The sequence below is a fragment of the Engystomops pustulosus genome, chromosome 6 (genome assembly GCF_040894005.1).
Source record: "Engystomops pustulosus chromosome 6, aEngPut4.maternal, whole genome shotgun sequence".
Lineage (NCBI taxonomy): Eukaryota > Metazoa > Chordata > Amphibia > Anura > Leptodactylidae > Engystomops > Engystomops pustulosus.
In genome coordinates, this window is record NC_092416.1 from 143913303 (window position 1) to 143929150 (window position 15848).

Sequence of the window (15848 nt, forward strand, 5' to 3'; positions counted from 1 at the left end):
CAGCTGTTGTATATGCGTTTCAAACGCAATGAAAACGCAGGTCAAAACACAATGTGTGAACACGCCCTAAGGGTGTTTTCACATTGGCTTGTATTTTCACTGATCCATTCATTAATTCATTGCAAAAAATTATGAAACATGTTCTGTTTTCTGCACTGATGTGGATCACGGAAGGCAATAGAAGTCTTTTGGGTCACTGATGAGACTAAATAAATAGGTTTAATGCAAAGCAATGTTAAACATTGAGGGCGCGTTCACACGTTGCGCTTTAATTGCGTTTTCATTGCGTTTTAAAACGCATTACAACAGCTGAGATGAGGTGATTTGCCTAATTACATTACTGTTAACGTTTGTGTTTACAAAACGCATGCGTTAACACATTTTTAACATATGCGTTAACAATGTATTTACATTTGAGTTTACAAAACGCATGCGTTAACATAGTGTTAACAAATGTTAATAGTAATGTATTTAGGCAAATCACCTCTCCTCAGCTGTTGTTATGCATTTTAAAATGCAATGAAAACGCAACCAAAGCGCAATGTGTGAACATGTCCTCAGGGTTTTTTTTAGACAAAACGGTTGCGTCAAGAAGAAAAAAATGAAGAAAAATGCAGAACTGAAGCTGAGGACCAGCTTCTGGGTGCGGTCACACGTCGCGTTTACAAACGCATTGCTACAGCTGAAGGGAGATTTGCCTAATTAAACTGCTGTTCAAGGGGACACTGGTTCCCAGGATCTCCTGCAAGAGGCTTTCAATCATATTCCAGTAGTTTACTATAGACGGACATGACCAGAAAATGTGGTACACAGAACCCACCTCCCTGTTACATCGCCAGCAGGTATTCGAGATATTTGGGTTGAGCCTGTGCAACAGTTCGGGGGTGTGGTACCAAAGCATAAGGAGTTTCACCTGGTTCTCCTTGTAAAGTGAGTTTATAAAATTTCCTATTCCCCATGTTTCCCATTTGGCCATATACGTATGTGTAGGCTCAGTGGGTCTCACTGGGGAGTTAAAAATGCTATAAATGTTGGAAATTAAACCCTTGGAAGAGGGCCCTGAGGCACATATAAGCTCAAATGGAGATGGGCATGGGATCTCCCCCGGACCCATATGCAGGGTCGGTCTGGCCCGCCGGGGGGCCGGTGAATCCCCCGGTGGGCCCCGACTCCTGTAACTATAGCATGGGCCTTTAATCGAGGCTGCTCCTCTACTACTAACAATAGTATTTGCATCATTCAGATGCAAGTACTATTTCTTACAGCACCGCGCAGGACCTCCTGTGCGGCGCTGCTGTGACACAGGAAGCCCTTGCTAGCGCTTCCTGTGTCACTACCACAGAAGCAGCCAGAGGAGCGAACAGGAGGAGGAGCGAGGGGGAGGAAGCGCGGGAGCACCACATTCAAATCTGTGGCTGGTCTCCCTGGAGGTGCAGCCCGGGCAGAGCTGACAGGAGAAGCCCCGCCCACCAGCCCGGGCCTGCTGCACAGAGGAGACAGCTCCATCCACTGCCTGACCTGGACCTGCTGCTGGATATGAGGTAAGTGTAATGTGTATATGTATGTGTCTTCTCTGTGTATGCAGGGCCGGATTAAGGTTGGTGGGGGCCCCTGGGCGCAAAATATGGTGGAGGCCCCCATTGAATGTAGTCCAGACAGGGAACAGCTCCCCCAGTAATCACTGTATACAGCTCCCCCAGCAATCACTAAATACAGCTCCCCCAGCAATCACTATATACAGCTCCCCCAGTAATCACTGTATACAGCTCCCCCAGCAATCACTATATACAGCTCCCCCAGCAATCACTGTATACAGCTCCCCCAGCAATCACTATATACAGCTCCCCCAGTAATCACTGTATACAGCTCCCCCAGCAATCACTATATACAGCTCCCCCAGCAATCACTATATACAGCTCCCCCAGCAATCACTATATACAGCTCCCCCAGCAATCACTATATACAGCTCCCCCAGCAATCACTATATACAGCTCCTCAGCAATCACTATATACAGCTCCCCCAGCAATCACTAAATACAGCTCCCCCAGCAATCACTGTATACAGCTCCCCCAGCAATCACTGTATACAGCTCCCCCAGCAATCACTGTATACAGCTCCCCCAGCAATCACTGTATACAGCTCCCCCAGCAATCACTATATACAGCTCCCCCAGCAATCACTATATACAGCTCCCCCAGCAATCACTATATACAGCTCCCCCAGCAATCACTGTATACAGCTCCCCCAGTAATCACTATATACAGCTCCCCCAACAATCACTAAATACAGCTCCCCCAACAATCACTATATACAGCTCCCCCAGTAGTCACTATATACAGCTCCCCAGCAATCACTGTATACAGCTCCCCCAACAATCACTAAATACAGCTCCCCCAGCAATCACTATATACAGCTCCCCCAGCAATCACTATATACAGCTCCCAGCAATCACTATATACAGCCCCCAGCAATCACTGTATACAGCTCCCCCAGCAACCGCTATATACAGCTACCACAGTAATCACTATATACAGCTCCCCCAGCAATCACTATATACAGCTCCTCCAGCAATCACTGTATACAGCTCCCCCAGCAATCACTGTATACAGCTCCCGCAGCAATCACTATATACAGCTCCCCCAGCAATCACTATATACAGCTCCCCCAGCAATCACTGTATACAGCTCCCCCAGTAGTCACTATATACAGCTCCCCAGCAATCACTGTATACAGCTCCCCCAACAATCACTAAATACAGCTCCCCCAGCAATCACTATATACAGCTCCCCCAGCAATCACTATATACAGCTCCCAGCAATCACTATATACAGCCCCCAGCAATCACTGTATACAGCTCCCCCAGCAACCGCTATATACAGCTACCACAGTAATCACTATATACAGCTCCCCCAGCAATCACTATATACAGCTCCTCCAGCAATCACTGTATACAGCTCCCCCAGCAATCACTGTATACAGCTCCCGCAGCAATCACTATATACAGCTCCCCCAGCAATCACTATATACAGCTCCCCCAGCAATCACTGTATACAGCTCCCCCAGCAATCACTATATACAGCTCCCCCAGCAATCACTGTATACAGCTCCCGCAGCAATCACTATATACAGCTCCCCCAGCAATCACTATCTACAGCTCCCCTATAACTATATACACATTTCTATAATTGCTATATACACCCCCATACTAACTATATGCACATTACTATTATTGCTATATACCCCCCCCATAATAACTATATACACATTCCAATTATTGCTATATACCCCCATACTAACTATATACACATTCCTATTATTGCTATATACCCCCCCCCCCATAATAACTATATACACATTCCTATTATTGCTATATACCCCCCATACTAACTATATACACATTCCTATTATTGCTATATACCCCCCCCTTCCATAATAACTATATACACATTCCTATTATTGCTATATACCCCCCATACTAACTATATACACATTCCTATTATTGCTATATACCCCCCCCTTCCATAATAACTATATACACATTCCTATTATTGCTATATACCCCCCATACTAACTATATACACATTCCTATTATTGCTATATACCCCCCCCATAATAACTATATACACATTCCTATTATTGCTATATACCCCCCATACTAACTATATACACATTCCTATTATTACTATATACACCACCCCCCATAATAACTATATACACGTTCCTATTATTGCTATATACCCCCCCATAATAACTATATACACGTTCCTATTATTGCTATATACCCCCCCATAATAACTATATACACATTCCTATTATTGCTATATACACCCCCCATAATAACTATATACACATTCCTATTATTGCTATATACCCCCCCATACTAACTATATACACATTCCTATAATTGCTATATACCCCCCCCCATAATAACTATATACACATTCCTATTATTGCTATATAACCCCCATACTAACTATATACACATTCCTATTATTGCTATATACCCCCCCCATAAGAACTATATACACATTCCTATTTTTGCTATATACCCCCCCATACTAACTATATACACATTCCTATTATTGCTATATACCCCCCCCCCCCATAATAACTATATACACATTCCTATTATTGCTATATACCCCCCATACTAACTATATACACATTCCTATTATTGCTATATACCCCCCCATAATAACTATATACACATTCCTATTATTGCTATATACCCCCCATACTAACTATATACACATTCCTATTATTACTATATACACCACCCCCCATAATAACTATATACACGTTCCTATTATTGCTATATACCCCCCATAATAACTATATACACATTCCTATTATTGCTATATACCCCCCCATACTAACTATATACACATTCCTATTATTGCTATATACACCCCCCATAATAACTATATACACATTCCTATTATTGCTATATACACCCCCCATAATAACTATATACACATTCCTATTATTGCTATATACACCCCCCATACTAACTATATACACATTCCTATAATTGCTATATACACCCCCCATAAGAACTATATACACATTCCTATTATTGCTATATACCCCCCCCATAAGAACTATATACACATTCCTATTATTGCTATATACCCCCCCATACTAACTATATACACATTCCTATTATTGCTATATACCCCCCCCCATACTAACTATATACACATTCCTATTATTGCTATATACCCCCCCCCATAATAACTATATACACATTCCTATTATTGCTATATACCCCCCCCATAATAACTATATACACATTCCTATTATTGCTATATACACCCCCCCCCCCATAATAACTATATACACATTCCTATTATTGCTATATACCCCCCCCCCCATAATAATTATATACAATCCCCCAATAACAACTATATACAGTCCTATATAAAATACTAAAATTGTACTCACCCTCCATAGTTCCCACGATGCACTCCGTCCTCATCCTCCCTCGCGGTGTCGGGTGGATGTAAACAAAGATGGCGGGGCACTGCTACAGACGCGCCGTGAGTCGCGGCGCGGTGACGTCACACGCGGTGACGTCACACTCTGCGTCGTCACCGAGCGGCAGGGCGCCGCCATCTTTATTTACTTCGATCGTCTATGGCAGAGCAGGGAACTTATTGTTCCCTCGCTCTGCCATAGATTTAAGACAGACATATCAGCGGCATATGGCCCGCAGCCCGGGAAGCCCGGCAACAACATACTGTTGGCGATTCGGGCGGCCATGCGGCCGCCCGAATCGCCCCAATTTGGTGGGGGCCCCTTTAAAGGTGAAGTGGTGGGGGCCCCGGGGCACTCGCCCCGCGAGCCCCCCCTATGATCCGGCTCTGTGTGTATGTGTGTTTTGTCATGTGTATATATGTGTGTACAACATGTCCTGTGCTTGTATATAGACTGATAACATGTAATAGCTGTATATATAGAGGTGTAATGTGTTCTATATGTGTGTGTATATAATGGTATAACATGTATTAGGTGTGTATATATAGGTGTCATGTATGTGTATATACAGGTTTTACATGTGATATATGTGTGTATATGCAGGTATACCATGTAAAGGGTGTAGATATAGGTGTAATGTGTGTGTGTATATACAGGTATAACATGAAATAGGTTTATATATAGGTGTAATATGTAATGTGTGTGTTTATTTATATATAGTGATTGCTGGGGGAGCTGTATATAGTGTTTGCTGGGGGAGCTGGATACAGTGATTACTGGGGGAGCTGTATACGGTGGTTGCTGGAGGGAGCTGTATACAGTGATTACTGGGGGAGCTGTATACAGTGATTGCTGGGGGAGCTGTATATAGTGGTTGCTGGGGGGAGCTGTATACAGTGATTACTGGGGGAGCTGTATACAGTGATTGCTGGGGGAGCTGTATATAGTGGTTGCTGGGGGGAGCTGTATACACTGATTACTGGGGGAGCTGTATACAGTGATTGCTGGGGGAGCTGTATATAGTGATTGCTGGGGGAGCTGTATATAGTGATTGCTGGGGGAGCTGTATATAGTGATTGCTGGGGGAGCTGTATATAGTGATTGCTGGGAGCTGTATATAGTGATTACTGGGGGAGCTGTATACAGTGATTGCTGGGGGAGCTGTATACACTGATTGCTGGGGGAGCTGTATACACTGATTACTGGGGGAGCTGTATACACTGATTACTGGGGGAGCTGTATACAGTGATTGCTGGGGGAGCTGTATACACTGATTACTGGGGGAGCTGTATATAGTGATTACTGGGGGAGCTGTATATAGTGATTGCTGGGGGAGCTGTATATAGTGATTGCTGGGGGAGCTGTATACAGGGATTGCTGGGGGAGCTGTATATAGTGATTGCTGGGGGAGCTGTATATAGTGATTGCTGGGGGAGCTGTATACACTGATTGCTGGGGGAGCTGTATACACTGATTACTGGGGGAGCTGTATACACTGATTACTGGGGGAGCTGTATATAGTGATTGCTGGGGGGCTGTATACAGTGATTGCTGGGGGAGCTGTATACACTGATTACTGGGGGAGCTGTATACAGTGATTGCTGGGGGAGCTGTATATAGTGATTGCTGGGGGAGCTGTATATAGTGATTGCTGGGGGAGCTGTATATAGTGATTGCTGGGAGCTGTATACAGTGATTACTGGGGGAGCTGTATACAGTGATTACTGGGGGAGCTGTATACAGTGATTGCTGGGGGAGCTGTATACACTGATTACTGGGGGAGCTGTATACAGTGATTGCTGGGGGAGCTGTATACACTGATTACTGGGGGAGCTGTATATAGTGATTACTGGGGGAGCTGTATATAGTGATTGCTGGGGGAGCTGTATATAGTGATTGCTGGGGGAGCTGTATACAGGGATTGCTGGGGGAGCTGTATATAGTGATTGCTGGGGGAGCTGTATATAGTGATTGCTGGGGGAGCTGTATACACTGATTGCTGGGGGAGCTGTATACACTGATTGCTGGGGGAGCTGTATACACTGATTACTGGGGGAGCTGTATACACTGATTACTGGGGGAGATGTATATAGTGATTGCTGGGGGAGCTGTATATAGTGATTGCTGGGGGAGCTGTATATAGTGATTGCTGGGGGGCTGTATACAGTGATTGCTGGGGGAGCTGTATACACTGATTACTGGGGGAGCTGTATACACTGATTACTGGGGGAGATGTATATAGTGATTGCTGGGGGAGCTGTATATAGTGATTGCTGGGGGGCTGTATACAGTGATTGCTGGGGGAGCTGTATACACTGATTACTGGGGGAGCTGTATACAGTGATTGCTGGGGGAGCTGTATACACTGATTACTGGGGGAGCTGTATATAGTGATTACTGGGGGAGCTGTATATAGTGATTGCTGGGGGAGCTGTATATAGTGATTGCTGGGGGAGCTGTATACAGGGATTGCTGGGGGAGCTGTATATAGTGATTGCTGGGGGAGCTGTATATAGTGATTGCTGGGGGAGCTGTATATAGTGATTGCTGGGGGAGCTGTATATAGTGATTGCTGGGGGAGCTGTATACACTGATTGCTGGGGGAGCTGTATACACTGATTACTGGGGGAGCTGTATACACTGATTACTGGGGGAGCTGTATATAGTGATTGCTGGGGGGCTGTATACAGTGATTGCTGGGGGAGCTGTATACACTGATTACTGGGGGAGCTGTATACAGTGATTGCTGGGGGAGCTGTATATAGTGATTGCTGGGGGAGCTGTATATAGTGATTGCTGGGGGAGCTGTATATAGTGATTGCTGGGGGAGCTGTATATAGTGATTGCTGGGAGCTGTATACAGTGATTACTGGGGGAGCTGTATACAGTGATTGCTGGGGGAGCTGTATACAGTGATTACTGGGGGAGCTGTATACAATGATTGCTGGGGGAGCTGTATACACTGATTACTGGGGGAGCTGTATATAGTGATTACTGGGGGAGCTGTATACAGGGATTGCTGGGGGAGCTGTATATAGTGATTGCTGGGGGAGCTGTATACAGGGATTGCTGGGGGAGCTGTATATAGTGATTGCTGGGGGAGCTGTATATAGTGATTGCTGGGGGAGCTGTATACACTGATTGCTGGGGGAGCTGTATACACTGATTACTGGGGGAGCTGTATACACTGATTACTGGGGGAGATGTATATAGTGATTGCTGGGGGAGCTGTATATAGTGATTGCTGGGGGGCTGTATACAGTGATTGCTGGGGGAGCTGTATACACTGATTACTGGGGGAGCTGTATACACTGATTACTGGGGGAGATGTATATAGTGATTGCTGGGGGAGCTGTATATAGTGATTGCTGGGGGGCTGTATACAGTGATTGCTGGGGGAGCTGTATACACTGATTGCTGGGGGAGCTGTATATAGTGATTGCTGGGGGAGCTGTATATAGTGATTACTGGGGGAGCTGTATATAGTGATTACTGGGGGAGCTGTATATAGTGATTGCTGGGGGAGCTGTATATAGTGATTGCTGGGGGAGTAGTATATAGTGATTGCTGGGGGAGTAGTATATAGTGATTGCTGGGGGAGCTGTATATAGTGATTGCTGGGGGAGCTGTATATAGTGATTACTGGGGGAGCTGTATATAGTGATTACTGGGGGAGCTGTATATAGTGATTGCTGGGGGAGCTGTATATAGTGATTGCTGGGGGAGTAGTATATAGTGATTGCTGGGGGAGTAGTATATAGTGATTGCTGGGGGAGCTGTATATAGTGATTGCTGGGGGAGCTGTATACAGTGATTGCTGGGGGAGCTGTATACAGTGATTACTGGGGGAGCTGTATATAGTGATTGCTGGGGGAGCTGTATATAGTGATTGCTGGGGGAGCTGTATACACTGATTGCTGGGGGAGCTGTATACACTGATTGCTGGGGGAGCTGTATATAGTGATTGCTGGGTAGCTGTATATAGTGATTGCTGGGGGAGCTGTATATAGTGATTGCTGGGGGAGCTGTATACAGTGATTACTGGGGGAGCTGTATATAGTGATTGCTGGGGGAGCTGTATATAGTGATTGCTGGGGGAGCTGTATACAGTGATTACTGGGGGAGCTGTATATAGTGATTGCTGGGGGAGCTGTATACACTGATTGCTGGGGGAGCTGTATACACTGATTGCTAGGGGAGCTGTATATAGTGATTGCTGGGGGAGCTGTATATAGTGATTGCTGGGGGAGCTGTATATAGTGATTGCTGGGGGAGCTGTATATAGTGATTGCTGGGGGAGCTGTATATAGTGATTGCTGGGGGAGCTGTATATAGTGATTGCTGGGGGAGCTGTATATAGTGATTGCTGGGGGAGCTGTATATAGTGATTGCTGGGGGAGCTGTATATAGTGATTGCTGGGGGAGCTGTATATAGTGATTGCTGGGGGAGCTGTATATAGTGATTGCTGGGGGAGCTGTATATAGTGATTGCTGGGGGAGCTGTATATAGTGATTGCTGGGGGAGCTGTATATAGTGATTGCTGGGGGAGCTGTATATAGTGATTGCTGGGGGAGCTGTATACACTGATTGCTGGGGGAGCTGTATACACTGATTGCTGGGGGAGCTGTATATAGTGATTGCTGGGTAGCTGTATATAGTGATTGCTGGGGGAGCTGTATATAGTGATTGCTGGGGGAGCTGTATACAGTGATTACTGGGGGAGCTGTATATAGTGATTGCTGGGGGAGCTGTATATAGTGATTGCTGGGGGAGCTGTATACAGTGATTACTGGGGGAGCTGTATATAGTGATTGCTGGGGGAGCTGTATACACTGATTGCTGGGGGAGCTGTATACACTGATTGCTAGGGGAGCTGTATATAGTGATTGCTGGGGGAGCTGTATATAGTGATTGCTGGGGGAGCTGTATACACTGATTGCTGGGGGAGCTGTATACACTGATTACTGGGGGAGCTGTATACACTGATTACTGGGGGAGATGTATATAGTGATTGCTGGGGGAGCTGTATATAGTGATTGCTGGGGGGCTGTATACAGTGATTGCTGGGGGAGCTGTATACACTGATTACTGGGGGAGCTGTATACACTGATTACTGGGGGAGATGTATATAGTGATTGCTGGGGGAGCTGTATATAGTGATTGCTGGGGGGCTGTATACAGTGATTGCTGGGGGAGCTGTATACACTGATTGCTGGGGGAGCTGTATATAGTGATTGCTGGGGGAGCTGTATATAGTGATTACTGGGGGAGCTGTATATAGTGATTACTGGGGGAGCTGTATATAGTGATTGCTGGGGGAGCTGTATATAGTGATTGCTGGGGGAGTAGTATATAGTGATTGCTGGGGGAGTAGTATATAGTGATTGCTGGGGGAGCTGTATATAGTGATTGCTGGGGGAGCTGTATATAGTGATTACTGGGGGAGCTGTATATAGTGATTACTGGGGGAGCTGTATATAGTGATTGCTGGGGGAGCTGTATATAGTGATTGCTGGGGGAGTAGTATATAGTGATTGCTGGGGGAGTAGTATATAGTGATTGCTGGGGGAGCTGTATATAGTGATTGCTGGGGGAGCTGTATACAGTGATTGCTGGGGGAGCTGTATACAGTGATTACTGGGGGAGCTGTATATAGTGATTGCTGGGGGAGCTGTATATAGTGATTGCTGGGGGAGCTGTATACACTGATTGCTGGGGGAGCTGTATACACTGATTGCTGGGGGAGCTGTATATAGTGATTGCTGGGTAGCTGTATATAGTGATTGCTGGGGGAGCTGTATATAGTGATTGCTGGGGGAGCTGTATACAGTGATTACTGGGGGAGCTGTATATAGTGATTGCTGGGGGAGCTGTATATAGTGATTGCTGGGGGAGCTGTATACAGTGATTACTGGGGGAGCTGTATATAGTGATTGCTGGGGGAGCTGTATACACTGATTGCTGGGGGAGCTGTATACACTGATTGCTAGGGGAGCTGTATATAGTGATTGCTGGGGGAGCTGTATATAGTGATTGCTGGGGGAGCTGTATATAGTGATTGCTGGGGGAGCTGTATATAGTGATTGCTGGGGGAGCTGTATATAGTGATTACTGGGGGAGCTGTATATAGTGATTGCTGGGGGAGCTGTATATAGTGATTGCTGGGGGAGCTGTATATAGTGATTGCTGGGGGAGCTGTATATAGTGATTGCTGGGGGAGCTGTATATAGTGATTGCTGGGGGAGCTGTATATAGTGATTGCTGGGGGAGCTGTATATAGTGATTGCTGGGGGAGCTGTATATAGTGATTGCTGGGGGAGCTGTATATAGTGATTGCTGGGGGAGCTGTATACAGTGATTGCTGGGGGAGCTGTATACAGTGATTGCTGGGGGAGCTGTATATAGTGATTGCTGGGGGAGCTGTATATAGTGATTGCTGGGGGAGCTGTATATAGTGATTGCTGGGGGAGCTGTATATAGTGATTGCTGGGGGAGCTGTATATAGTGATTGCTGGGGGAGCTGTATATAGTGATTGCTGGGGGAGCTGTATACACTGATTACTGTACGCTGTATATATTTTGTACTACATATTACATATATGGGGGGGGGTGGTCTCTCTATGGCTCGCCTCGGGCAGCATAAAGGCTTAAATTCTTCACCCCTGTATTGGAGGCCCCTGCCAATGGCTGCAGTAGTACTCAATGCGGCCGGAAGCGGACGCTTGGGTACTATCACTGAGTGCGTGCACTGCACTCAAACCTTAGATGCTGGAGTGAATGGCAGCATGTATGGGGCGGGGGCCTTAATAAAATATGGAGGGGGATAGCAGTTTGCATGGGGGGCATTAATAAAATTTGGAGGGGGGGATGGCAGTGTGTCCGATCAGTATTGTAGTCCCTGACTTACCTTCTAGTGTGAAACTGCTCTCAGCTTATATACTGTTATATCTATAGGGTCAGAGAGCCAGGTATAACTTGTCTATGTGGCGCAGGGATGCCAGAGTGGGGTTATTGTCATCAGTTCTTATAAAGGTTTTCAGCATTTCCTTATTGGAAGGTTGGTGCAGTGCGAACACTTACATCCCTAACCACAGCCCAGCCACCAGCAGAAAGCCCTGGAAACCAGGGGTAACTCTTATACTATCCCTAACCACAGCCCAGCCACCAGCAGAAAGCCCGGGACACCAGGGGTAACTCCTATACTATCCCTAACCACAGCCCAGCCACCAGCAGAAAGCCCTGGAAACCAGGGGTAACTCTTATACTATCCCTAACCACAGCCCAGCCACCAGCAGAAAGCCCGGGACACCAGGGGTAACTCCTATACTATCCCTAACCACAGCCCAGCCACCAGCAGAAAGCCCTGGAAACCAGGGGTAACTCTTATACTATCCCTAACCACTGCCCAGCCACCAGCAGAAGCCCAGGACACCAGGGGTAACTCTTATACTATCCCTAACCACAGCCCAGCCACCAGCAGAAAGCCCGGGACACCAGGGGTAACTCCTATACTATCCCTAACCACAGCCCAGCCACCAGCAGAAAGCCCTGGAAACCAGGGGTAACTCTTATACTATCCCTAACCACTGCCCAGCCACCAGCAGAAAGCCCTGGAAACCAGGGGTAACTCTTATACTATCCCTAACCACAGCCCAGCCACCAGCAGAAGCCCGGGACACCAGGGGTAACTCTTATACTATCCCTAACCACAGCCCAGCCACCAGCAGAAGCCCAGGACACCAGGGGTAACTCTTATACTATCCCTAACATTAATGCCCTGAGGTGATATCACCACTGCAGCTCCTGTACACAAACCAAGAGCCAAGCACTAGCAGAAAAGGTGGGAGAAAGGGCTTAGCTTATCCTTTGCATCACTGCCCCCGCTAGTGCTTACAAATTCCCTCATCCCAGAATATTTATATGCAGTAGTAGGTGGGCCCCCAAAATCAATTTCACTGGTGGGCCCCAGGCACCCCAGTCCGACCCTGCCCATATGCGATGATATATAATGTTTAATTTGTCCGTACTGAAAGAGGCACCAAGGTGGCGAGGGGAAGAATCAGTCTGCTGTGAACGTCCGTATAGACCTTAATCTGAAATAACTTGGCCTCTATCCAAGGTTTAAAACCTCCTGAAGTCACACTGTCTGGGAGGTGTGGGGTAAAAAGTACCGGGGTGAGTGGCGACCTAAGGGTGGCTAGTTGGAAACGCACTCTGCATTTAAACCATATGTCTCTAGTAAATTGCAAATACCCCAAGAGGGCGGATGGTGGTATGTCATGCGGGGGACCCCAAATCAAGGTTGCTGGATGATACGGTGCCAGCCACAGCTTTTCCCCCTCTGTCCATCTGTTATAGGCCGGGAGAGTGGACCAGGAAGCTATGTGTCGGAGGTGGGCGGAGAAATAGTATAATTTTAGATCAGGTAGGGATAGGCCTCCGTTAGTGGATCCAGCGGTCATGACCGACTTTGGGATCCTATGTCTCCGCCCACTCCAAACATAGTCCAGGCATCTGGACATAGTCCAGGAAGTTATTTTCCACGTGTAAGGGAATGTGGCCTGTAAGGCCCTTAGCTTCCTTGGTGGGATATTGAGCGGCAGAGCCTCCGTCTTGGTATTATTAATTTTGTACCCTGAAAAATAACTATGACGGTCCAGCGTCACATGTAAGTTTGGTAGGGTGGTCAGGGGGTTGGCAAGAGTGAGCAGGACATCATCCGCGAATAAAGAGATTTTGAATTGGGTGTTGCCAGGGGTTTGATGCTAAGGAGGAGTGGACAAGAAGAAGGGGAATGTGGGGAAGAAGGAAGAAGGATGAATGTGCATGGGGAAGGCGAACTGACGCTGTGGGGGTAGAATACAGGTGCTTAAAGCTTGGAGGAAGGGGCCTGTAAATCCGAACCGTTGTAAGGTGGTGAACATGAAGGTCCAGTCCAGTCTATCGAATGCTTTCTCAGCGTCTAGGCTGAGAAAAAGCGCCTCCGTATCTTGGTGTCGGATAACCTCCAGGAGATCCGCGGCTCTTCGTGTGTTATCTCCCGTCTGGCGGTGTCTAGTTGTCCTTGTGGACCAAGTGTGGGAGCCACTGGCTCAGTCTGTCAGCTAGTAGTTAAGTGAAGACTTTTAAGTCTGTATTAAGTAGGGCTATGGGGCCAGGGGTGTACCAAGCCTGTCTGCTGCCTGAGGCGAGCCATAGAGAGACGCCCCCCCCCCCCCCCGCCATTTATGTAATATATAAGGGAGTGTCAGGACCAGATCCATCATATTGGTTTGGTGTGAAAATAAATCAATGCAAAATACATACAGAGTACCGCCGTGTAGTATAAAATGCATACGGCATATCACCATGTAGTGCAAGATAGATACAGTGTACAGCCATGTAGTATAAAATTCATAGAATACCGTCATTTAGCAGAAAACATATACAGCCAGGGCCCCCATTGAATGTAGTCCAGATAGGGAACAGTAGTATACCCCCCAAGCCAGCAATGACTGTATACAGCTCCCCCCAAAGCAAGCAATCACTGTATACATATATATCACACACATCACAAATTTCACATATATATATATATATATATATATATATATATATATAAACCTATTTCATGTTATACCTGTATATACAGTATACACGCATTACACCTATATCTACACCCTTTACAAGGTATACCTGCATATACACATACATGGCACCTATATATACACACCTATTACATGTTATACCACTATATACACACATACATAATACATTACACCTATATATGCAGCTATTACAAGTCATACACATTACACCTATATATACAGCTATTACAAGTCATACCTCTATATACACACGCATTACACATATATATATATATATATATATATATATATATATATATATATATATATATATATATAAAAAGCTATTTCATGTCAAACCTCTATGTACACACAAATTACTCCTATATATACTGCTATTACATGTCATACCTCTATATATACACGGATGACACCTATATATATGTGTATGTGTAATGCTTGTGTATATAGAGGTATGACGTGTAATAGCTGTATATATACAGCTGTCAGCTATTACATGTCATACCTCTATGTACACACACATTACACCTATATATACTGCTATTACAAGTCATACCTCTATATACACACACATTACACCTATATATACTGCTATTACATGTCATACCTCTATATACACACACATTACACCTATATATACTGCTATTACATGTCATACCTCTATATACACACACATTACACCTATATATACAGCTTTTACATGTCATACCTCTATATACACACATTACACCAATATATACTGCTATTACATGTCATGCCTCTATATACACACACATTACACCTATATATACTGCTATTACATGTCATACCTCTATATACACACACATTACACCTATATATACTGCTATTACATGTCATACCTCTATATACACACACATTACATCTATATATACAGCTTTTACACGTCATACCTCTATATACACACACATACTACACCTATATATATACAGCTATTACATGTCATACCTCTATATACACACACATACTACACCTATGTATATACAGCTATTACATGTTATACCTCTATATACACACACATACTACACCTATATATATACAGCTATTACATGTTATACCTCTATATACACACACATTACACCTATATATACAGCTTTTACACGTCATACCTCTATATACACACACATTACACCTATATATACAGCTTTTACACGTCATACCTCTATATATACACGGATGACACCTTTATATATGTGTATGTGTAATGCTTGTGTATATAGAGGTATGACGTGTAATAGCTGTATATATATATATATATATATAT

At 45.3% G+C, this 15848-nt stretch overlaps 1 protein-coding gene across 1 annotated transcript in view; it reads left to right on the plus strand.

Moving 5' to 3' along the window:
- The first annotated feature begins 1261 nt into the window (after positions 1–1261).
- LOC140066114 (protein kinase C delta type-like) overlaps positions 1262–15848 on the plus strand; it is a 31860-nt gene continuing 17273 nt past the window's right edge. The window contains exon 1 of the transcript XR_011848120.1: positions 1262–1541. The gene's annotated coding sequence lies outside the window, so the exon portion shown is untranslated. The remainder of the gene's footprint in view (positions 1542–15848) is intronic.